This window comes from Malaya genurostris, chromosome 3 (genome assembly GCF_030247185.1).
Source record: "Malaya genurostris strain Urasoe2022 chromosome 3, Malgen_1.1, whole genome shotgun sequence".
In the NCBI taxonomy this organism is placed as follows: domain Eukaryota; kingdom Metazoa; phylum Arthropoda; class Insecta; order Diptera; family Culicidae; genus Malaya; species Malaya genurostris.
In genome coordinates, this window is record NC_080572.1 from 151,133,034 (window position 1) to 151,159,109 (window position 26,076).

Genomic DNA, 26,076 nt, shown 5'->3' on the forward strand with positions numbered 1-26,076 from the left:
AGGATTTTATTTCAATTCTCCGGTAACTATCATGCCAATTTAGAATTATCGACGATAGATTTTTTGGCCCTAATTTGATGGGCTTTTATCACGATGAGTTGTTGATGGATTTTTCTCATTTAATTGATTTGAAAGCTTCAATATTGTATATTTAGAATGTTTTAATTTGTCAACGGATCGGTTGCATACTAAAATCTCCATTCCCATACGAACAAAACGGTGGCGCTCAAATGGATTCATTACAAAGTTGTGTTATGATGATAATCATAGATACTTCTTTTTCATTAAATGTGGCTAAACACAATGAACTATCTCAGCATAAGGCCTCAGACACTATTATTGAATCAAACAATAATCGTGTAACTTAGTTGAATGCTTAGAAAATGTTATAGTCTTACGAAAAATAATATTCTGGTCTAATATTGCTTCTAAGAACAACGTAAACAAGATCCAGACTAAGTGTAACAAAAACAATGTAATGCAATGCTAATCGTTATGCAGTATCAATTTGAAGAAGTTGATGTCCCACCAGGAATAAAACGCTTCAACAGATTCAAAATTAAATTCTGAAACTTATCTTAAAGTGGCCTCCTTGGTTTAATAGTGTAAATGAGTTCCACAGACTCACATATACAGAACTATTAAATGCAATATCATATAGTATCAAAGATAAACTCAAGATGAGCTGACCTGCAATTTTACATGCATCGTTTGAATAGGAACCCTCGTAGAACTCGGTTAACTACCAGTTTAAATTCAATTATTATTTGCTTTAAAACAACAATCGTCTGATGGCTTCACGCGTTGTAACTATGGCAATGTTCAATCATGTTAATATCATATTAATAACATCAAGTTACAATATGAAAAAAAATTCGGAATTTTATTGCGTATACATTCCCTGGATTGCCTATACATCCGAATAACCTATAATGCCGTGCAGACCGAGCAGCGTGCGTCGAGAATTAAAAGTATGTTTTCTTTTTCACAATTAGAAAACAATATATTTTTTTCTTCTGTTCTTCTTTAAACTTTTATTTATTTCTCTTAATTCGCAATTAAGACTTTCACACTGTGGTAGCAGAATGCATATTGGCAGAAAAATCTTCGCAGAAACCTGTTATCACTTGTTATCTGTTCTCGGTAACACTAAAGTGGATCTACGCTTCCTGTGCTGTATGTTTTGTTCACCGAAAATAGCTATTATCCCACATTGACTGTTTTCTTCTTCCACTTGCTACCATTAGGCGATGTGTTGACAAATTCGACACTTACTTTTATTTATCACTATTCGAAAACTACTTTCATGTTTTTCTATCAGCCACATTTAGCAGATTCTTTTTTTACAACGATATTGTACACGAATTGGTGTCACTTGAAAACGATTATTAACACGAGAACTCTTTGAGACGGACTTGTCTACGGGCCGACGCCTTCGACTAACGGATATTTTCCGCGAACACTCTGAGACTGACTACCTTGCTAACTCTTCCCAACTATAGGTTTTAAAGCTCCTAACATTTTCTCTCGGGTGAAGCCCGAAGATTTTAGTACAAGCCGAGCTTGTGGTTTTAAGTAGAAAGTTCATCCGACTTTCTCCCGAAGTTCTACCGAAAGCCGAGACCATTGTCACTATGCCAGTGGCAGTGACTAGCGTCCGCGAAAACAATAACTTCGTTTCTACAACATTGCTGCGCTGACTAATGCCCGGAACTGTCTATGGTTTTATAACAAAGATTCTTCAACATCGTTGAGATGATTAATGCCCGGAACTGTCTATGGTTTTATAACAAAGTTTCTTCAACATCGTTGCGATGACTAATGCCCGGAAATGTGCATGCTTCTATAACCAAGTTTATACATGAAAGTTGCGGTTACGCTGATATGAGAGTTGGCTTGATGAGTTTCCTTCATAACTCCCTTCTTTTTTTCTACAATACTATCAAATTCGAAGGAAAATTTGTTAATGGCGCTGCATGCCCCCTTACTTACTGAGCTTGATGTTACCTGAATGGTAAACATCAATTCGAATGCGTTGACTTATAACATTGAGGTTTGTAGCTGGATCACAAATTTCTGTGTTTCTAATTGCTGTTGTCCAACTTATTTACACATGGGATTTTTTGTTTGTTTTGTTTTCGTGTTTGCTATACGTGAACTAAATTTCATAACCATACGGTGGCCTTCGTGTATATATTCTCCTCTGACGCCATTCTGTTCCATGGTATGCTTCTATTGTTGTTTTATCCGTGGGGTGATCGAACGGATGCTAGTCGTGGTAATTCTCATTGGAATTTTGTTCAATCGACCGATTTTGTTTTTCTGGCACGAGTTACATTGTTTAACATAATTTTCAATATCTTTTCGCATATTAGTCCAATGGAATAGCGGACTCATTCTCTTCAATATTCGTTTGCTTCCAACATGTCCACCTAGACCATCGTGGAATTCTTTCAATATAGTTTCGCGGTCTTTTTCTGGCACCCACATCCTGTCTTTTTCCTATGCGTATAGTGTGAATATTTTACCAAAGTTCTCAACACATTTTTCTCAGGGGTTTTTTGCATGTTTCGAAAAGAAATAATTTGAATGTTCTTTACATTTTTCATGTCTTTAGGGCAGTTAGTGAATGCATCTACTATTTCGTCTATTAGAATTCTTGTGTCGGTTATTGATTTGCTCGAGCCATTTAGAACCAATCCTCATATTTTACGATCTGGAATTGAAAATACTCTTCCATTCAGATAGTTCTTCAAACCTTGTGGTAGGTCCACCAGTTCGGCTAATTCTTTATATGCTGATCTACTGCTTACTACTATGAAAGAATCGTCAAATTCACTTTCACTAGCTAAATGTTTTGAAAATTTTAGTCGATCAAATTGATGTCATTATTATTCATACTTATTTCATATTTCACGAAATACGAGAGTGCTACCAAATCGTCGTTTTTGTCTCATCCAAAGTCTATGTTTTCTAGTCCGTCCATGTGCGGATTCCAATCTGATTTCTGTTTGTTTTCAAATAGCGTAAATCGTCCAGACTCATCTGTGAGCTGTCTGGCGGGGGCTGTTTTACCTTCCGCATTCTTCCGCTTTGCAAGTTCATTTTTACTGCTTGCTGCTGTTGACGCTTCTGCTGTCTAGTGACTATTGAAATAGGGTGTAAGAACTCGGCCTGTGCGGCAGTCTAGATAAAAAGTCTGCGAATGTCCATTTCCAACCCTTGTAGCCACATTGAAATCAACAGTCTATGATCGGTGTATACAATAAATTTATGATTATAAATAAAATGTTTAAACGGTTCACTGCCCATACGATGGCTAACATTGCCTTTTCAATCGTATGGTACTTTCTTTCAGTTTCTACTAAACCTCTGCTTGCATATGAAATGGGCCTATTGATCGATTTTTCATTAGAGAGTACCGCTCCAATAGCGTACTCGCTTGCATCTGTCGTGATCACGAACGTATCTTTATAGTTCGGTCTAACCAATAGTGTGTCGGAAGTTAAACAATTTCGCAATTCCTCAAAAGATTTTTGACACTCTTCGGTCCAAGTAAACTTAACATTCTTTCGCAAGAGATCGTTCGATGGTTTACGTTTCTCTGCTATGTGAGGTATGAATTTTCCGTAGAAATTTACTGTTCCTAAGAATGACCGAACACCTTTGACTGTTTTTGGTGCCACCATCTCTTTTATTGTTTTTATATTGTCCTCCATAGGACGAATTCCTTCTTTGTCAATTACATGTCCTAAATACTTAATTTCACTTTTCAAAATTTGGCATTTACCTGGCTCGACTTTTAGATTATGTCGGTGGAGAGCTTCTAAAACTTTACGCAAGTTTTCATTGTGTTCCTCGATGGTAACACCAATAATAATTATATCATCCAGATAGACGATTGCTTTAACCCCTTCTATCCCATGGAGTACTGTATTCATTAATCTTTGGAACGTCGACGGGCTGTTACGCAAGCCCATAGGCATTCTTGTGAATTCAAAGTGGCCTTTTGGAGTCGAAAAAGTCTTAGCTGCATCTTTTGAGTTAATTGGTACTTGGTAAAATCCTTATTTCAAATCCAAGGTAGAAAAACAGGCCCTTAACCAGGATTTCATTTCGGGAGGGGCCCAAAGAATAAAAAAATAATGTTACTGAAGATTGCTTATGTAACTAATTCTCGGTGTGCGTTTTACGGCTGTTTTAACATACACTTCAAATTTTACCACTGGAACTGATATTGTTTTACATTGCATTACGTTTACTGTCGTGTTATTTCTGTAACACATGTCTGAGACATTCTAAATAATTATATGTTTTTGATTTGAGGAGGCGCCATGGCCCCTCGGACCCCCCTGTGTACGTGACTGTAGAAAATTTTTTACTGTTTCCAAGATTATCTAGAATCTCGTCAATTAGTGGAATTGGGTATCCAAATGCTTTGTAACGAAATTGAAAGCCCTGAAGTCAACCACGATTCTGTATTTCTTGTTACCAAATTCATCGACCTTCTTGGGAACACATAGGACTGGTGCATTCCACGGACTTTTGCTAGGCCTTATAATACCTTGTCTACGCATTTCTTCAATTTCTTCATTAATATGCTTCTTTGTAGCTTCTGGAAATCTGTATTGCCGTTTATTGATAGGCATATTTGAAGTGGTCTCAATTTCGTGCACTTCCGCATCATTGATAGTTAATTTATCCCCCTTCAGATAGAATACATCGCTATAAAAAAATTGTTCTCTTTAAATGATTTATATTTAGTAAATGTAATACTTTATCCGTTCGGTGTCGACCAGTTATTCAACCGTATCTTTTATTTTCCGTAAGAATTACGTCTTGATTTGTATCTAAATCAAGGAAACATTTGACTTCCTCGTCACACTCTCCGTCTATAAAATCTTTTTCTGCTTCATGAGTAATATAGTCCAACAACCGGGGAGCATACTATCTGAACGATCGTCGTTTTTTTTTTCGTGAATACGACTTACTTTATTATGGGGCGCCTTTTCAAAATTTACCCTCTGAGAGAGTGATAAGTTTTTTATCGTGAATATCTCCTGTTGTATCTAATGAATCAACATCATTCTTGCGACATGCCATCGGAAATATGATCATAATTTTATGATAAAGTTTTCAGTTGTGTGATATAATCTCAAATAGTTCAAAATTAAACTTTTCTGAAATATTTAGTATAAACGAGTATCAAAGAGGCGCGTTTGCCTTTCTCGTCTTTTGAAAGCTCATAGCTCAGTGATCTGTACAAGGATTTATATAATCTAACTATAAATAGAATCGAAAATTTTCAACTTGAACGTGTGTTGCAACAACATTGAAGTTTTTCAATAGTACACTATTGAAAAACCAGCCAATCAGAACGCGAGATGTCTGCATCTGTATAAGAGCATCCATATAAAAGTTGAGTGGTTCATTTTTCCTACCATTTGCTGAGCAACTGTTCCCGAAACAAGACACACGAGAGCAATATCGAGGATCTGTCGTCTCACTGTTTCCCGTTCTGCGAACAAGAAAAGGAATTTCGGCAAAGGGGCTGTCCGTACACCGCTGCCAGTAGCAGATATAAAATGTGAAGTGAGAAATAGCGTCATTTAAGTTAAAGCAGCTACTTTGAACGCACGAGACACCGTCAGCACGATAACATCGAAAACCGGTAGAAAGGCAGCCAATAAGTCCAGCAAGGCTTATTCAAAGCACTTTTCAGTGCTAAAGATCATCCTAAAGAACTAGTTGAATTTTGTCGCTTTCCCACCATTTTCTGAGCAACTGTTGCCGAAACAAAACACACACGAGAACCATCTCAGATCTCAATATTTCCTACCAAAAGATTCATCCGCGAAAACAATAACTTCGTTTCTACAACATTGCTGCGCTGACTAATGCCCGGAACTGTCTATGGTTTTATAACAAAGATTCTTCAACATCGTTGAGATGATTAATGCCCGGAACTGTCTATGGTTTTATAACAAAGTTTCTTCAACATCGTTGCGATGACTAATGCCCGGAAATGTGCATGCTTCTATAACCAAGTTTATACATGAAAGTTGCGGTTACGCTGATATGAGAGTTGGCTTGATGAGTTTCCTTCATAACTCCCTTCTTTTTTTCTACAATACTATCAAATTCGAAGGAAAATTTGTTAATGGCGCTGCATGCCCCCTTACTTACTGAGCTTGATGTTACCTGAATGGTAAACATCAATTCGAATGCGTTGACTTATAACATTGAGGTTTGTAGCTGGATCACAAATTTCTGTGTTTCTAATTGCTGTTGTCCAACTTATTTACACATGGGATTTTTTGTTTGTTTTGTTTTCGTGTTTGCTATACGTGAACTAAATTTCATAACCGCTGCCAGTAGCAGATATAAAATGTGAAGTGAGAAATAGCGTCATTTAAGTTAAAGCAGCTACTTTGAACGCACGAGACACCGTCAGCACGATAACATCGAAAACCGGTAGAAAGGCAGCCAATAAGTCCAGCAAGGCTTATTCAAAGCACTTTTCAGTGCTAAAGATCATCCTAAAGAACTAGTTGAATTTTGTCGCTTTCCCACCATTTTCTGAGCAACTGTTGCCGAAACAAAACACACACGAGAACCATCTCAGATCTCAATATTTCCTACCAAAAGATTCATCAAGATGGAACTTCATAGCTTCAATAAAAATAAACTACAAATTCGTAGTCCTAGCCTCATATATTAGCAAACTAAAAAGGAATTGTTTCAAATTTGGAATATATAGTTGTAGAATAGTAGCTGTTTAATGTAACTAAACTGTACTTTAATGTAGGCGCATCGCTTTAAACTCTATTAGTGAAAAAGGGTAAAGCTTGCACAATTCATACAATCAATCAACTAACTGATATTCGGAAAATTGTTAGGAGTGTGTCAGTTTTTTCGTATTCACGACATCCAGTTATGTCTCTGACATTACCCAACCGCTTTTTTGTTCGTTTCATACTTATTATGCTTTGATAAACTGCCCTCTAAGACATCAGCATTTACGATAATTACTTCATTTTTGTTTTTCTCTACATCAGTTTTAATATGTTTCTTGGTTATACTCTCTCTACTTGTGGATTTTTTCAATTCACAATTATTGTTTGCTTTAGTTGCACCGTTTGGAAACATCTTCGGCTTCTCATTATTATCATTTACTTCGTTATTTCTTTAATTACTCATGCGGGTTGACTCATCCTTATCTGCAGGGCGCATCCTATAATGCTCAGTTGCATGTACCTTTTCTTTTCATGTTACTACATTATTGTGCTCGTTTGATACATTTTGGCATATGTACTCGAAATTCTGAGTGACATAAATAGTGTATATCTTTAAAAACTCTGCTCCAATGATTCCAGTAACACACAAATCTTGTACTATATAAAATCTAACTCCTTAATGAGTTTTTCCAATCACCAACGTGACTTTTACTGACCCAATAGGCTGTGATGTATAAATTATCTTTATAGTTTATTTTCTCTGATCCTATTTTCGCGACAGTATCCCATCTCATTACGTTATAAAATGCTCCAGTATCGAGCAAATACTTAATTTTTGTCGTGAATACGACTTACTTTACTAAGTGGTGCCTTTTCAAAATTTACCCTCTGAGAGAGTGATAAGTTTTTGATCGTGAATATCTCTTGTTGTATCTAACGAATCAACATAATTTTTGCTACATGCCATCGGAAATATGATCACAATTTTATGATAAAATATTCAGTTGTGTGACATAATCTCCAATAATTTGTTTTTGTTTTTTCGATAATAGAGGTTTTAACCTTAAGGTCATTAACCTCTTCGGGCCAGAAAAGCTTTCTGACCCTATGTGCGGGGTTGGGGATTGAACCCAGGTGGTCTGCGTGAAAGACATCGACTAACCAATCACGCTATACCCATCTCCAAATAATTCAAAATTAAACTTTCCTGAAATGTTTGGTATAGACGAGTTCCTAAGGCGCGTTTGCCTTTCTCGTATTTTTAAAGCTCATAGCTCAGTGATCTGTGAAAGGATTTATATAATCTAACTACCAATAGAATCGAAATTTTTCAACTGCGAGCAGATGTATTTTGTGTCGTTTGCAAAGCTAGTTTCGCCTCCGACAAGAGCGATTACGTCACAGCTGCCAGTCATTTGCATTGGTGAAAAAGCAACGCTGGAGAGCATTACACAAAATCAGCCGTTTTAATGGCTCTAAAGTTTTCTAAAGAACTATTAGGATTTCTTGCTCGCAAATCGAAGGGAAATATCAAGATCAAGTGAAGCCTTCTTTGTTTTTGCGAAAAATGTGGAAAAGGGGAATGCTTGCATAATTCATACAATCAACTAATTTATATTCGGAAGTGTTAAGGAACATGTCAGTTGTTTTCGTATTCACGACATCCAGTTATGTCTCTGACATTACCCACCCGCCTTTTTTTCGTTGGTCTATTTGCAGCAGCAACATTTACAAATAACTGATTGTTTTTAGCACACTCTATTTTTAACATTTCATGAGGCGGCATAGCTTCTTGCCATTGTCCCGTACAATTTTTTGTCGTTTCTGTACACTGCGTACCCTGTGGACTAAGCTTGGTATGATCATACGCTTGGTATTTTTTCTGTATTTTGACATTGTTATCTGCCTCGTATTTTACGACTCTCTTCTCCTGTTTCTGATGAGCTTTGTACCAAAAACAGAATCATATGATTCTGTTTTTGGTACAAAGGTTAGAATAATTTTCCGTAAGCATATCCAACCTTGGTCATTGTGTATGCTAGTCACAAAAATACCTCCTGGAGTCAAATTCTCCACTATGTCAAACTTCGTTTGTAAAATTCTTCCTACGATGATGAAGTTTAGTTTCATGGTACCTAACAGTACCTGTTACCCCGGAATGTTCTATGACTTCGTTTTCATTAATTATATATGCTCCTATGTACTCTGCGTTTCGTCTACTTATCAAGTTGCCAGGTGCTCCAGTGTCTACCAGCAACTGCATCTCGTTATTTGGTTCGTCTGCCGATCTCTATAACATCATAAATTCGTTGTCTTTTGTCTTACGTAATTTGACCCATATCCCTTCATTGGTTTTCTATTATCGTCATTTTCATTCTCCCCGTATCGATCCCAATTTTGCATTTTACATGTTTGTTTGACTAAATTTGCATTCGGAGTTCTTGATGCTCCATATCTCATTTGATCAGGCATATCTGGTCCTGATATTATGATCATATCTTCGAAATATTTTTCTGTATGTCATGCAGCTTACCCATAGCTGTTTCGCATTGTTGTTGAAATGTTTATTATCAAAATTGTTATCTTCGATTAAGCACCCGTCGTTGCGATAATATTCGTTGCGCAAGCTTCGGTTGTGTTTAGGAGAATTTTTGATTTGTTCCTCTGGATAACATTTATATTTATTGTTTGTTCAGAGTTTTGGTTTATCAATTGCATGGTAGGATAGCAGCCGATTTTCAATATTTGATATTAAATAGCTTAACTCCGCCTCCTCTTTTAGAAATCTTATTAATTCTTGAAATTTAAGCTGCCTATAATTTTTGGCTAGATGTTTTAAGTTTCATTCGATAATCCTGCTATAAAATGAATCGTTAATCCTCTTTCTGCGAAGGATTTTTATACATTGTCTTGGTCTTGATTCCCTTGCTGAGTGTCAATATATTTCATTATTCATAGCGCTCTTACAGCGTACTCTTCAAAAGGTTCTCCATATGGTTGTTCGAGAGTTTCGATCCTCATAAAAATCTCTTCTACTGTGACATTCAAACCGAATATGTCTCTGAAATACCTGAACATATCCTTAACTGTGTCGGCTCTTATTCTATTAATAAAGGTTGCCACTTTACCTTTTAATTTCATTAGTACTACATTTAGTAGTGGTTTCTGGTTTTCCCCTTCCGGGATGTCTTCTGCAAAATACTCTATTTGCACAATAATTGGCTCTAATTCGTCTACTGACCCGTGGAATTCCGGGATACATTGTATTGCCTCTAGCATTGGAAATTGGTATCCACCGTTATTTCTAGCCATCCTGACTTCGTTAACCGTTTTACAAAGATACGTTACTAATTTTCCTTGTTTCCTTTGGTTGGCATAGTTTTTAGTTTCGCTCTTCTACCGTCTTGTTAATCGTTGTGTTATGCTTCCGATATTACTCTCGCTGGCTGATAGGCTTCTATTATCTCAGGATATGATTTTTGATTGGTATGATATTTTTCTAGATGTTTTGTATTTAGCCCTGACTATAACGGTCGGTTCAACAACAACAGACCGTACCATACTCGTGGTATAAAGATATTGTTTACCGTACGCGACTCAAAGTCAATGTCGGTTCATTATTATTATTGCCATATACCGCTTCTTTTCCCCGTACACTATTCTTATTTTGGTTGCTAGACTTCTAGCGGCAAATATGGCCGCGATCGTTTTGGTGCGTTGCCTAGCAACGCATTTTTCCGTAGGCTCCGCCCATACGCGCTGGTTTTCCACATTGAAATATATACTACGTGGCATGCACTCCTGTTGCCGAATTCGCTGACTTGCTTTGATATGTCCAAGAACGGCTGCCACTGATTACTCACAAAATGCTGCTTCAAAATACTGATTCCCTCGCTCTTACACGTAAGGTTCGGCTGGCTTCCTTCGCAGTCACCTTGACTTTATAAACATGTTACCAATGCCAACTGTTTAGCTGGTCGTGGTTTTATATCTCTTTATAGAAGGTAGAAGCAAAAAAAGAAAAAAAATCCTTAAGCCTTCATGCCAGTATGGCCACTTCAATAGCGTACTTACGGTTTGTTTTTCTTAACACATGTGCCCCTAGTACATGTGCTCCGTATTGACCGTGGTCAAAATGGAAACAAATCAAATGCAATCTGAGCTCATACCAGCTACAATCTAAACAACAATATGCTTGTCATTCGTATCCGAGTGTTCGATAAGCAAACACAGGTTTTTATAATCGACATCGGCAAAGGTGCTTATCTTAGCAAGAGCTGAAGTATAAGCACTCTAATATAGCAGCGAAGATTGTGGCTTTAACAAAGCAAGTTTTGTGCAGAGACGTCGCATCGATAGCAGCAGTGAACTCTTTTGTTTCACCGAGCACTATTGGGCAATAACACCGCAATTGTTTGCGATCTACAAGTCGACCGGTGGATTTACTTCAAGGTTACGCAAAAAGGAACGAAGGATTAAATCATCCAACAGCTCATCGTGCCATACTAGTTAAGTACTTTTAAAACTTTTCTATTCTTTCTACTACTTTCTAAATTTTTTCACTTCTGTTTTTTCTATTACCTTCAAAAGTGTGGAGATTCCACTGCTCTCACACACAAAATATGACTACCAATGGCGATGGAGACGGTCCAGAGTAGGATGTGGGTGAAGAAGAAGAGCATTTAGACTCTGAATACGAGATGTCACCACTGAATAATTCCGTTCCCTTCTCTGAGAAACCAATTCCTCGTCGTAAAGTTTATCAGGACGATGGCTCGGGGGGTCCGTGGGTGGTATACTTCCGGCCCATATTGAAATCTCTTCGAGTTATGAAAATTGCTCGAGATCTGACAAAGCATTACTCGGCAATAAAATCTATGGACAAAGTGTCGCCAAACAAGTTGCGCGTCGTCGTGTCCGACCTGAAGCAAGCAAATCAAATTGCTGCTAGTGAGCTTTTCACGAGGGAGTACCGCGTGTACATCCCGTCTCGTGTTGTGGAGATCGACGGTGTGGTCCGTGACGAGAGCCTGACAATCGAAGATCTGACGAAGGACGGAGTAGGTTGTTTCAAAAACCCCGACCTTCAGTCAGTGAAAATACTGGAATGCAAACAATTTCACTCCAAATCGATAGACGGTAAATTCTACCCATCAGACTCATTTCGCGTGACCTTCGCCGGATCTGCGCTCTCAAATTATTTGGTAGTGGGAGGGGTTCGTCTGTATGTACCACGGGCGATGCACTGTTCCAATTGCAAACAGTTTGGACATACGGCCACCTTCTGTTGCAATAAACCACGATGCGGTAAATGTGGAGAGGCCCATGAGGACGATTCCTGCAGGAAGACTGCTGAAAAATGCATTTACTGTGGTGGAAGTCTTTATGATCTCTCGGTGTGCCCAACGTACATACAGCAGGAAGGAAAACTAAAGGTCTACATGAAGCAGCGCTCGAAGCGGTCCTACGCGGAAATATTAAAAAGAACGGCTTCATCGCACCCTGAGAACCCGTTTTCTCCCTTGCCAGTTGATTATGGTAGCTCTGGCGACCCCGGCGAAGGAACATCTTGGAGGAAGCAGGAATAGACCAAACTCGGTCTCTCCCAAGCTTCCTCGTAAAGGCGCTAGACTGTCTTCGTCGCAGAATAATCAAAAAGAAACGAAAATTACTGACTCTGAACCGAAGCAAATTCCACCAGGTCTGGGAAACTATAAGGAGTATCCAGCACTTCCAGTGGCATCAAAACACCCTAATAACCCCAAATCACAGCAAGAAACTCAGACAAAATCTGGATTGCTGAGATTCTCTGATATTGTGGACTGGATACTAGCAGCCTTCAATATTACTGATCCTCTTAGAAATCTTTTAACTACTTTGATACCAACAGTAAGAACATTTTTAAAACAGTTATCTGAACAATGGCCCATCCTCTCAGCGATCGTATCATTCGATGGTTAATTTATCATCAGAAATCGAGGATATTATCACTGTGGAAATGCAGAAGTATCATCCCAAAACTTGATTCTTTCAAATACCTGCTAAATACTCGTAACTGCGATGCAGTTTGCTTGTGTGAAACATGACTTACTTCTAACATTACATTAACAGGGCAGCAGACATCATGGAACTTCTTCCCACACCACGATTAGTTTTAGGAGACTTTAACTCCCATGGTACGGGATGGGGCAGCCTATATGCTGATAATCGCTCTTCGTTAATCCAAGCTGTGTGTGACAACTTCAATATGACCATTCTTAACACGGGAGAAATGATACGGTATCCTAGATCTCCTTGTAGCATTACCGAATAAATTAAGTATTGTATGGCCCCTCGCGTTGATGGCCAACTCTCAGTATCGCATACAATTCTAAATAAATTCTCTCGAGAGTGCCATTCGAGTACCAATGAATATTATAGTACGCACTCTCACGCCAGACCTGGTTGACTGGTTGAAACTGAGTTACGTTCGACGGGTGGTCGCGACGCGGGTGTCACCCCCTATTTTAAGTAGGTTTCTTTTTCTTAGCTTATAAACTTGATAATGCGATATACGGAGAAGAATATGTCTTTCTCTGGGGTTTAAAAGGGATCGTTCGGACTGACTCAAACTTCTTTGTTAGAAGGTCAATGCTCTGGGAACATTCGGGGGAGATTGAAATCGTGTGCAGGAGAGATTCGGAAAACTTCGTAATTGATTACGTAGTTCCGGAAGGAAATATTTTACTTACGCTTAATCTGAGGACTCAATCTGATCTGATCATCCACTTTGTTCTGGATCGTGGAAGAGGCAGGAGTGGTTTAAATTTTTTCCGCGCCTCGATGTGTAGTTTTAGGTAATCTAAAATATCTTGAGTTTCCCTTTATCAGTTCACCATAAAATAGTTTTCCTCCCCCAGTGCCAAGCTATAAGGCAGGTTAGTGGCTTCGAGTTTATTGGAGCATAGTTAGTGTCGGTATTATCGATTAAAGGTAAGGTGCAAATTTGCGAACGGTGTAGTGCGTTTTCTAAAACCAGCATGTTGTTGGGTGCGTGTCTTTGTGCAGGTTCTTCGTGCTGCAAATTCCCGTCACATCGACCAACCAGTATCAACGGTCACTTTTGACCCCACCATCTAGCTACAAAGTTCCCGGTGAACCGACCGGAAGAGCACTGATCGTCAAAGTCAACCACGCGCTAGGCAGGGAGCAGTAACCATCGCTTCGATCCGTCCCGACATCAGTTAATTACCACGTGGAACGTGGTGAACGCAAACCAGAAATCCGGATCTTCTGCAGGCCCGAATCTGCCAGCAAACGACAAGGAAATAGCGCTGGCGCCCGTAAAGCAGTCAACGTTCGTCGGTCTCCAGCATCGACCCGTAAACCACGTAAAACCATGGTAGTGTGAGTACAAACCGTTTTCTTTTCTTGACATGCGCATGATCAATATATACAATGAACCCCACGTAATTAGTCACATGGGCTAAATCACCACGATTTATTGAAACCATCTTAAAGCCCGGGTTCGAAAACGTTTTTTTTTTTGTTTGGTGGATTTCCTTTGCTGCCACCTGTGAAAATCCTAGGTCGGCGATGAACTCGCCGTATAAATCTGTACAAGGAAACGCACGCACCTTACCCCCCGTCACTCATTTTCGGATGAAAAGCATCGTTTGAGTGAATCTTCTTTATTCGTCTGGTCTTACTGTAGCGATTTCGGTTTTCAGCGGGTGTTTTCTTTGGGGTGTTGGCGGACTATCAAGGTCACCTGAGCCACGTTGGACCGTCTCGACCGGAACTCAGAAACAGACAATACCCGCCCATAGGAAGGGTCTCAATTAGCTGGGCAAATAAACCAGGCGTTTGGTCTCCTTAGGGAGTGGAGCAAAAAAATCATTCGCTAAATTTTGAAACGGGTCTAGTTCCAACGGTCTCAGGTTACAAATGGCGCCCAACGTGATTTGGCGAAATATCTTAAGATTAAAGTAATTAAATTGTGTATATATACAGATTTTTGAAATTATGTTTTAAGATGCTAAGATTTACGGAAACCATTTTGTTTGTGTGATAAATAAGTTTATTGTCAAACTGATTCTTCTTTACATACATTGGGAATAACTTGTAGTAATATTTGTTGTATCATATATTTTTCCCATTTAACATAAATAAGCGATACAATACGGGATAGTACATCATCTCTCAAAGATGGATCGATTTCCATATGCTGGGCATTTAAATTCTGAGGAGGTTGACTATGAACTTCTGATCAGAGGACAGTTGGAAGCATCCAACTGTGAACTTGACCTGGTTGGTAAACAGAGGCTTCTAAGAACCCTATTTAAAGCCGACATAAAAAATAGTCAAAACTATCGATCACCTTTCAATATTTCGGCAGAATTCTCTCACATTTCGGGATGGGTTGCAGACTTATCTAGATCATTAATGCAAATTGGGGTTGAACCGCGATTTAATTCGCGTATGCTACACTACTGGTATCGTGCAAAGCGGTGCCAGGCAGTGACTGAAGATCAAAAAAAAGATGCGAAGAGAGTTAGTGCGTCGAATTGAAGAGTGCATGCGAACACATAAGATATGCCCACCAACGTTCACAATCAAACAGTTGATTAACGACAAACTACAAACGACAAATGCAATGAGTAGCCAGAGCCAAGGTGACAAACGACACGACCTCGATCGATCCCTTCCGCAACAAGGTACAAAATCGGCAAGGGAAACGGGTACTAGACCAAAAGACAGTCGCCGGATGCACACGAGTACACCGATTGAAACAGAGAACAATTTACAGTTGAGCGGTAAAATGTTGAGCGTGTAGAAAAATGGAAGCTGAGATTTACAGGAGATTCTAGGTCAATGAGCGTTGAAAATTTCCTGTTCAAACTGATTAAGATAGCGGAAAGAGAGGGCGTTTCACAAAGACAGGTTTTGCGAGATATCCATCTGTTACTGGACGGTCTAGCATCAGATTGGTTCTTCACCTTTGTTGATGAGTTCGACGACTGGGCGACTCTCGAAAAACTGATTAAATACCGCTTTGGAAATCCAAATCAGGACCAGGGGATTCGCACGAAAATCCAAGAGCGAAAACAAATGCGAGGCGAAACTTTCATAGCATTTGTCACCGAAATCGAGAAGTTGAATCGAATGCTGTCAAAGTCACTGTCACGGAACCGGAAGTTTGAGGTGATCTGGGATAACATGAGACAGCATTATCGATCAAAGATCTCAATAGTGGAAGTCAAAAACCTGCAACATCTGCTGAAGTTAAACCACAGAATCGATGCAACAGATTCAAATCTACAACAAGCATGGGAGCCGCATCCCAGAAGACCATTGAACAACGTAGAGGTCGAACAGAGTGACTCAGAGAACGATAACCTCATAGACGTTAACGCAATGCGAATGCGATCCACAGAACACACGAAGCCAGTAGCAAACTCACAACATCAGCGAATAATATCTCCAAGTATTACCAGAAATGATCAAAGTCACCACAAGACCAATGAGTCAATTCGGCCATGGACCTGTTGGAATTGCCGACAGGAAGGACACGCGTGGCGGGCTTGCACCAAACCGAAGGTTCTATTTTCCTATGGTTGCGGAAATTTAGGTAGAACGCTGCGAACGTTGCACGACCATCGCACGACCGTTTACACACGGAACCCAACAGGAAAACTTATAAAGGGATTGGAGTTGGGGAGTCCGACTGTCCCTACCAACAAACAGATTCCCATAAACGAACATTGTTTTGAATTTGACCCCCTACTGCGCATCCACCATATAAGAATAAACGTGAAAAAATGCCCCCACATTATAGTGAAGGTGTTTGAAACTGAAATGGAAGCTCTACTAGACTTGGGGGCGGGCATAAGTGTGATCAACTCACCGATACTGGCCGAACAATATGGCTTGAAAATCCTCCCGGTAGCGTTACGCGTGAGCACAGCGGACGGAACAGAGTATAAGTGCTTAGGATACTTAAACATCCCATTCACGTATAAAAATAAAACAAAAATAGTGCCAACGATCATCGTACCTCAAATCTCCAGACCGTTAATTCTAGGTGTAGATTTTTGGGATTCCTTTGGCATCCAACCAATGATTGATGTTGGAAATGGACCAGAAAAAATCGAAACAAGTATAAACTCAACGCTTTGGTTCAACATTGAACCCACGAGTGAGCTCCTTAAATTAGATCAACAAGTGGCAGATGAAACGTTAGACGTCCCAACAATGGACGACGTGCCAGAACCGGTTCCGGAAATGATTGAGACGGAACATGAGTTAAATGATAATCAACGGGCCGAATTAATTCGGGTAATAAAAGAGTTCGAATTCACTTCTCCTGGGAAATTAGGTCGCACAAGTCTGATTCAACACGAGATAATTCTCAAAGAAGACGCAAAACCTAGATACCAACCAATTTATAAATGTTCGCCTTTTATACAACACCAAATCGACGCAGAAATTGAACGCTTTAAGACGCTGGATGTAATCGAAGAATGCTATAGTGAATGGACTAATCCGTTAGTCCCAGTCAAAAAGGCGAATGGAAAAATTCGCCTTTGCCTAGACTCTCGGAGAATCAATGCAATGACGGTGAAGGATGGATACCCGATGCAGAACATGCAAGATATCTTCCACCGTTTGGGGCACGCAAAATTCTACTCGATCATCGATCTAAAAGATGCATATTTTCAGATCCCCTTAAAGGAAGAAAGCCGAAATTACACAGCATTTCACACTTCGAAAGGACCATTCCGCTTTAAGGTCTGCCCATTTGGACTAACAAATGCACCCTTCACTATGTGTCGCTTGAAGAACAAAGTCATAGGTTTCGATCTGCAACCCTACGTCTTTGTTTATCTGGACGACATAGTGATAGCAACCGAATCATTTGATGAGCACTTAAGGCTTCTACAAATCGTTGCGCATCGATTAAAGAAAGCAAATCTAACGATATCGTTGGAAAAGTCAATGTTCTGCAAGAAGCAGGTTATGTATCTAGGGTACCTGCTGACAGAAAGAGGAGTCTCAATAGATCAGTCAAGGGTACAGCCAATATTGGACTACGCACGACCAAAGTCTTTCAAGGATATACGCCGTCTGATGGGGCTGGCAGGATTCTACCAAAAGTTCATTGCAGGTTATAGCCGTATAACGACTCCGATCACTGATCTATTGAAGAAGGGAAAGAAGAAATTTGTGTGGTCAAAGGAAGCTGAAACGGCTTTCGGTGAGCTGAAAGTAGCATTGACATCTGCCCCTATTTTGGCGAATCCCGATTTCAACAAACCATTCGTCATCGAAACCGATGCCTCAGAAAACGCTGTGGGAGCTGCGTTAATTCAGGACCATGATGTAGAGACTAGGGTAGTGGGATATTTTAGCAAGAAACTTAGTTATACACAAAGGAAATACTCAGCGGTGGAAAAAGAGTGTCTCGGAGTTCTGTTGGCGATAGACAACTTTAGACACTACGTCGAAGGAACGCGTTTCAAGGTGCAAGAAGCTTGTTATGGCTGTTCAAAACAGGAGCTGAAAGCGGAAATTCAAAGCTTCTCCGATGGGCTTTACGAATTCAGTCGTACGACATCGAACTGGAATACAGGAAAGGGAAGAACAACATCACTGCTGATTGTCTGTCAAGATCAATCAAAGGCATTGTCGTAGCGCAGACCGACCCAGCATACGATGAACTTGCCGCTCAAATCGTGACCGATCCCGTGAAATACGGAGATTATCTTGTGATTGATGGAAAAATTTGGAAACTGCTGAAAAATTCCAGTCGGCACCACGATCCCCGGTTTATTTGGAAACAGTTACCACAGCCTGCAAATAGAGACGAAATCATACACCTAGAACACTTCGGATTCGAGAAGACTTTGGCTGCCATCAAGGAACGATACTTCTGGCCGAAGATGAACGAACAAATACGTAAACACTGCAGAGAGTGCTTGCGTTGTCAAACAAGCAAGAGCGGAAAAGTTAATATAACGCCGCCGATTGGTTCGCAAAAACCAGTTGAATATCCGTGGCAGTTTGTAACATTGGACTTCGTCGGTCCTTTACCCGCTTCCGGTAAAAATCGTTTCACTTGTTTGTTTGTGGCGACAGACGTTTTTAGTAAGTTCGTACTAGTGCAGCCATTCCGAGAGGCTAAAGCAGAACCACTAGCTGAATTTGTAGAAACAATGATATTCAAGCTATTCGGTGTACCGGAAACCATATTGACTGATAATGGGACTCAGTTTATTTCTAAAATTTTTAAAAACTTACTCGATGCCTACCATGTAAATCACTGGCTTACCCCAGCGTATCACCCTCAAGTTAATAACACGGAGCTCGGAACCGGGTCATCACGACGGCCATAAGGGCCACGCTGAAAGAACATCATAAGCATTGGGCGGATGATATCCAAACAATTGCTAACGCAATCCGGACTTCTGTCCATAGCTCGACTAAATACAGCCCGTATTTTATCGTATTAGGTAGAAATCAGGTATCAGAAGGAAGAGAGTACGCGACGATAAAGGACAACTATAATCCCGATGAGCCTGACGGAAAGGAAATGTCGAACAGGCAGGAACTGTTCGAGGAAGTCAGGAAGAATCTCTCGGCAGCGTACAAACGTCATGAGGCTACTTATAACCTGCGCTCGAACGCTAACTGTCCGCGATATACCGTTGGGAAAACTGTTCTTAAAAAAACTTTCGAATTATCAGACAAGGGAAAAGGGTTCTGCAAAAAACTCGCACCCAGATTCGAACTTTGTATTGTTAGGAAATTGCTAGGATCCCACACATACGAACTTGAAGACCTTTCAGGTAAAAGAATCGGAGTTTATTTGCTGATCAACTGAAGAAATTTACCCCTAGTTCTTCCCATTTAAGCAGGTAGGTGGGCTAAGCTGTCCATTGAAAAGCTATGTCGCTCTACAGGGTAACTAACGATTGCAATGAAAAAAGGCGGGTGGGTAATGTCAGAGACATAACTGGATGTCGTGAATACGAAAACAACTGACATGTTCCTTAACACTTCCGAATATCAATTAGTTGATCAATTGTATGAATTATGCAAGCATTCCCCTTTGCACATTTTTCGCAAAAACAAAGAAGGCTTCACTTTTTGTTGAGAGGCTTGTTTCTACCTGATTTCGTTTGTAGCTTTTTCACTAATGGGCGGTCCTAACGGCTATAAAAATAGCCGCATTCAGAATTTTAATGTTGATTATTTCATTTCAGATTTGCATAATTTATTGCTTGTTTCTACCTGATTTCGTTTGTAGCTTTTTCACTAATTGGCGGTCCTAACGGCTATAAAAATAGCAGCATTCAGAATTTTAATGTTGATTATTTCATTTCAGATTTGCATAATTTATTGAAACAAACTATCAATATGCTGAAGAGACTCGTTTCTAGCATTCAGAAAGGTCAAATTGCGTAATTCTCTACGACATTAAACTCTGGAACATTTTTCGCTAAAACAAAGAAGGCTTCACTTGATCTCGTTTACTGTTGATTTCATACAGCGAAATGTGCACAAATCTAACCAAACTGTTCTAGATTTGCAGTAAACTGAGGATATTTCCCTACGCTTTGCGAACAACAAATCCTAATAGTTCTTTAGAAAACTTTTAGAGCCATTAGAACGGCTGATTTTGTGCAATGCTCTCCACCGTTGTTTTTTCACCAATGCTAATGACTGGCAGCTGTGACGTAATCGCTCTTGTCGAAAGCGAAACTAATTGTGTGGACGACACAAAACACACCTGCTCGCAGTGGCGATACAATCCAAACTAATTCAAGTTTTGTTGAGAGGCTTGTTTCTACCTGTTTTCGTTTGCAGCCTTTTCACTAATGGGCGGTCCTAACGGCTGTAGGGATTCGTTTCCAGCATTCAGAAGAGTCAAATTGCGTAATTCTCTACGACATTAAACTCTGGAACATTTTTCGCGAAAAAAGGCTTCACTTGATCTCGATTACTGTGAATTTCACACAGCGAAAAGTGCACAAATCTAAGCAAACTGTTCTTGATTTGCAGTATGCTTTTGCTATACACGTTTAAATTGAAAAATTTCGATTCTATTGGTAGTTAGATTATATAAATCCTTTCACAGATCACTGAGCTATGAGATTTAAAAATACGAGAAAGGCAAACGCGCCTTATGAATTATCCTCTTTGACACTTGTTTATACCAAACATTTCAGAAAAGTTTAATTTTGAATTATTTGAGACTATGTCACAAAACTGAAAATTTTATCATAAAATTGTGATCATATTTCCGATGGCATGTCGCAAGAATTATGTTGATTCATTAGATACAACAATAGATATTCACGATCAAAAACTTATCACTCTCTCAGAGGGTAAATTTTGAAAAGGCACCCCATAGTAAAGTAAGTCGTATTCACGACAAAACACACCTACGGGGATTTAAACTTCGAACGGTACCAACCGAAGACATCAGGTTACATCCTTACCACGCAAGCGCGCTGGATTTATCCTTGTGCTCGACTTCGCTACAGTTAGATTGCAAGTGGAAGGTAATCTGTGATCCTCACGGTAGTGATCACTTGCCGATCTTGGTTTCAATCACCAGTGGTCTAAGACCATCGGAGACAATCAATGTTTCGTATGATCTCACGCGAAACATTGATTGGAAAAGCTACGCGAGCTCGATATCTGTGAGACTAGATATATCACAGAAGCTTCCTCCGGAGGAAGAATGTACATTTTTGGCTGGTTTGATTCTCGACACCGCAATTCAATCGTAGACGAATGGTGGGACAACGAGTGCTCAGAACTGAGAGAGAAAAAAGCATCAGCCTTCATCGCGTTTAGAATCAACGGAACACCTGAAAATTACCAAAAATACGCGACGTTAGAACTCAAAATGAAATTTTTGATTAAAACTAAGAATCGCGGTTATTGGCGACGGTTTGTTGACGGATTAACGAGAGAAACAGCAATGAGTACTCTTTGGAATACGGCACGACGCATGCGCAATCGTAATCACGCGAACGAAAGTGAGGAATATTCAAATCTCTGGATATACGAATTCGCCAAGAAGGTGTGCTTTGATTCTGTCCCGCAACAGAAGGTATACCAAGTCAAAACATATGTACCATTGTACCATATGACTGGAGACAAGTGAAGGTTATCGCTATTCAAAAAAAGGAAAACCAGCACCTGGGCACCTGGGGAAGTCACATTAGGTATCTGAAAAAAAAGGCGGGTGGGTAATGTCAAAGACATAACTGGATGTCGTGAAAACGAAAAAACCGGCACGCTCCCACCACTTTTCCGAATATCAGTTAGTTGAATAATTGTATGAATTGTGCAAGCTTTCCCCTTTTTCACTAATAGAGTTTGAAGCGATGCACCTACATTAAAGTACAGATTAGTTACATTAAACAGCTACTATTCTACAACTATATATTCCAAACTTGAAACAATTCCTTTTTAATTTGCCAATATAGGAGGCTAGGTACGACAAATTTGTAGTTTATTTTTATGGAAGCTATGAAATTCGATGATATCTGATTCTTCTCGAAATTTCAGTACGAGACAATTGCAATGGCCTGGTGTGAAATGTATCGACGATCTTCGGTATGCAAGAGTCAATTTAATAATAATAATGATAGTAATAATAATGATGATAATAATAATAATAATATGAAATAATACAGATTAATCTGTACATATATGTATGTATAAATAAAATTTAGATTAACCTGTATATATGGCAACACTGTATCGCATGGCATATTTTCACACGACCCCATACTAGTATAAAGATGTGTTCAACATCATCACTTCCACTTTCGCATTGCCGTTCGTAATTGAATGTGTTAATGACGGTGCAAATTATTTAAACTTCTCGTGTGTGTCTTGTATCGGCAACAGTTGCTCGGAAAATGGTAAAAAAGCGACAAAATTCAACTAGTTCTTTATGATTATCTTTAGCACTAAAAAGTGATTTTTGAATGGGCTTTGCTTGCTGGACTTTTTGGCTGCCTTTCTACCGGTTTTCGGTGTCATCGTGCTGACGGTCTCTCGTACGTTCAGAGTAGCTGCTTTAACTTTTTTTTTTGTTTCAATCATAGAGATTTTAACCTTAAGGTCATTCGTCTCTTCGAGGTTGGGAATCGAACCCAGGTGGGCTGCGTGAAAGGCATCGACTATCCCATCACGCTATACCCGTCCCCCTTGCTTTAACTTAAATGACGCTATTTCTCACATCACATTTCATGTTATAACTGCTACAAATGTTCAGCAAATGGTAGGAAAAATGAACTACTCAACTTTTATATGGATGCTCTTGTATAGATGCAGACATCTCGCGTTCTGATTGGCTGATGCTGTCATGGGTTAAATCAAACAGGTTTTTCAATAGTGTACTATTGAAAAACTTCAATGTTGTTGCAATACACGTTCAAGTTGAAAATTTTCGATTCTATTGGTAGTTAGATTATATAAATCCTTCTACAGATCAGTTATGAGCTTTCAAAATACGAGAAAGCAAACGCGCCTTATGAATTATCCTCTTTGACACTCGTTTGTACCAAACATTTAAGAAAAGTTTAATTCTGAACTATTTGAGATTATGTCACACAACTGAATATTTTACCATAAAATTGTGATCATATTTCCGATGGCATGTCGCAAGAATTATGTTGATTCATTAGATACAACAGGAGATATTTACGATCAAAAACTTATCACTCTCTCAGAGGGTAAATTTTGAAAAAGCGCCCCATAGTAAAGTGCCAGCAGAGAATTAACTTCCTACCCAGGAGACCTGATCAGGTTGTACCAAACAACGATATTGTCCGTTATGGAATATGGATGCTTCTGCTTCCGATCCCCCGCGAACGCCCATTTTTTTAATTTTTTTCACTATTTCTTCAAAAATATGATCAAGAATTTGGGATAAAATTTTGAACAGTGTGAGATAACCACAAACAACTCAAACATTAAGTTTTCTCAAAATTTGAAAACAACGCGGAAAACTCTTTACTTTCGCTTGGGTTTTTGGCGCATGGACGACGATTTTGAGGTAGTCGGGCACATATCTTCAACTGACTGCGTATAAAAGGGGAACCGTGGTCGAAAATCGATCATTTCTTCTTGTGCGCTGGATGGAAGCGGACGTCGTGGGAATGACTTAATCAACCAGCATATTCAGATAGTGCACCTTCTGCGTGGTTAAAAACCTCAAACGCTCAGGTCGAAACTCTCATTTGAACTTCAGGTGGAGCAGTTGGCAATGAAAGCTGACCCTTTGCGTGGTATAAAGCCTCAACCGCTTGGGTCGTGCTTCCATTTCGACTTCAATCTTCGGGAGCAGCAGTTGTCAATGCTTTCATTTGGACTTGGGTCGTCAGGTGGAGCAGTCGCTAGTAATAAGAGCAGACCTTTAGCGTTGTGCAAAACCTCAAACGCTCAATTCGCAGAGCCAGTTTCTCTTCGAAGAAGATCGATTACATCATCCTGTTGGTGGTCGTTTGCATTGGAGCAAAATACAACGGAAAATGGACAATAATGTGTAACATTATGCAAAATCAGCAATTCTAATGGCTCTAAATGTTACCTAAAGAACTATAAAGATTGTTTCTTTGTAAATCGAAAATTAAAATTATCAGTGTAGTGCAAATCTAAGATAATTTGATCAGTTTTTTGCAATTTTCACAGTTCTAAATTCGTAACAGTGTTTAAAATCGTTTATATCCAATCAGTGTTTATTATTTTAGAAAATTATACAATTTTGCTCTTCTGGGATGCCAGAAATTAATCCCTTACAGCATTTTGATAATATCTTTTACTAAAATATTGAAATCCGAAATGAAATATTCGACATTTTATACCCAAAGAATTATGCGAAATTTTGCTTCACTACACTGTATACGGCCCATTTTCAACCAATTGTAGTTTGTAGTAAACTTTCTGCTGATTTGATATGCAAAATGCATAGCATCGACACAGAAGCCATTCATTTCGAATTTGGCTGTCGTTGTCATCGTGTTGATTATGATGCGATCGAGGAATCTCCGAGCGAAATTTAAAGCTTGTTACCGCAAGTGGAAGAAGCATGAGACATATCAGTATCGCATTTACGGACAACAGGTCAGCCTGGAGATAGATGACGGAAGTCAGCGGTATCCATCGGAATTTGAACTCAACTCGTCACTCTCCATCACGAACGCCTTCATGAAAGGTTCTTTTCAGAACCACAATTATTTTATGATAAGGAACTATACTGGTTATTTCGTAATATATGTGTGTCAGAATGTTTAATGTAACTAATCTGTACTGTAGTTTAGGTGTATCGTTTCAAATTCGAGTAGTGTAAAAGGGCAAAACTTGCACAATTCACACAATCGATCAATTAATTTATATTCGGAAGTATAAAGTAGGAGTGTCAGTTTCATTCGTATTCACGACATCCAGTTATGTCTCCGACATTACACACCTGTACTTTTTTCTTTTGTTTCTAACCGTGTTCAACTCTTGGATACTTCTAATCCTACTGTATTTTTCGATACATCCATGAAAGAAGAGATCGTGGAATTCCGGATCCCATACGCCCTCAAGTGATCCCAAAATTGTTTCACAATAAATTTAGATCAGTCGACTCACAATGTTCTACACTGACGGATCAAAACTCGATGGGTCCACTGGCTTCGGTACATTCAATGAAAACTTCACCGCTTTCTTTAAACTCAATGATCCAGCTTCAGTTTACGTCGCAGAACTAGCTGCAATTCAGTATACCCTTGAGATAATTGACACTCTGCCCACAGATCACTACTTCATTGTAACGGACAGTCTCAGCTCGATTGAGGCTCTCCGTTCAGTGAAGCCTGGAGAACACTCACCGTATTTCCTGGGGAAATACGGGAACAATTGAGTGCTCTATCTGAAAAATCATACCAGATTACCTTGGTTTGGATCCCTTGACATTGTTCCATACGGGGCAATGAGAGGGCGCACTCACTAGCCAAGGTGGGCGCACTAGAATGTGACATTTATGAAAGACCAATTTGCTTCAATAAATTTTTCAGTTGTTGTCGTCAGAAAACTTTAGTCAGCTGGCAATATACATGGAATAGTGGAACTCTGGGACGATGGTTACAATCAATAATTCCACAGGTATCGACAAAAGCTTGGTTCCGGAGGTTAGACGTGAGCCGAGACTTTATTCGTGTAATGTCAAGGCTTATGTCTAATCATTATATGTTCAGAGCGCATCTCCGTCGTGTGGGGCTCGCCGAGAGTGGTGTCTGCGTTTCCGGTGAGGGTTATCATGACATCGAGCATGTTGTTTGGATGTGTG

The 26,076-nt window shown here is 39.5% G+C and overlaps 1 protein-coding gene across 7 annotated transcripts in view; it reads left to right on the plus strand.

The window, feature by feature from the left end:
* LOC131438683 (muscle calcium channel subunit alpha-1) overlaps window positions 1–26,076 on the plus strand; it is a 1,458,253-nt gene that overhangs the window by 1,423,648 nt on the left and 8,529 nt on the right. The window lies entirely within an intron of this gene.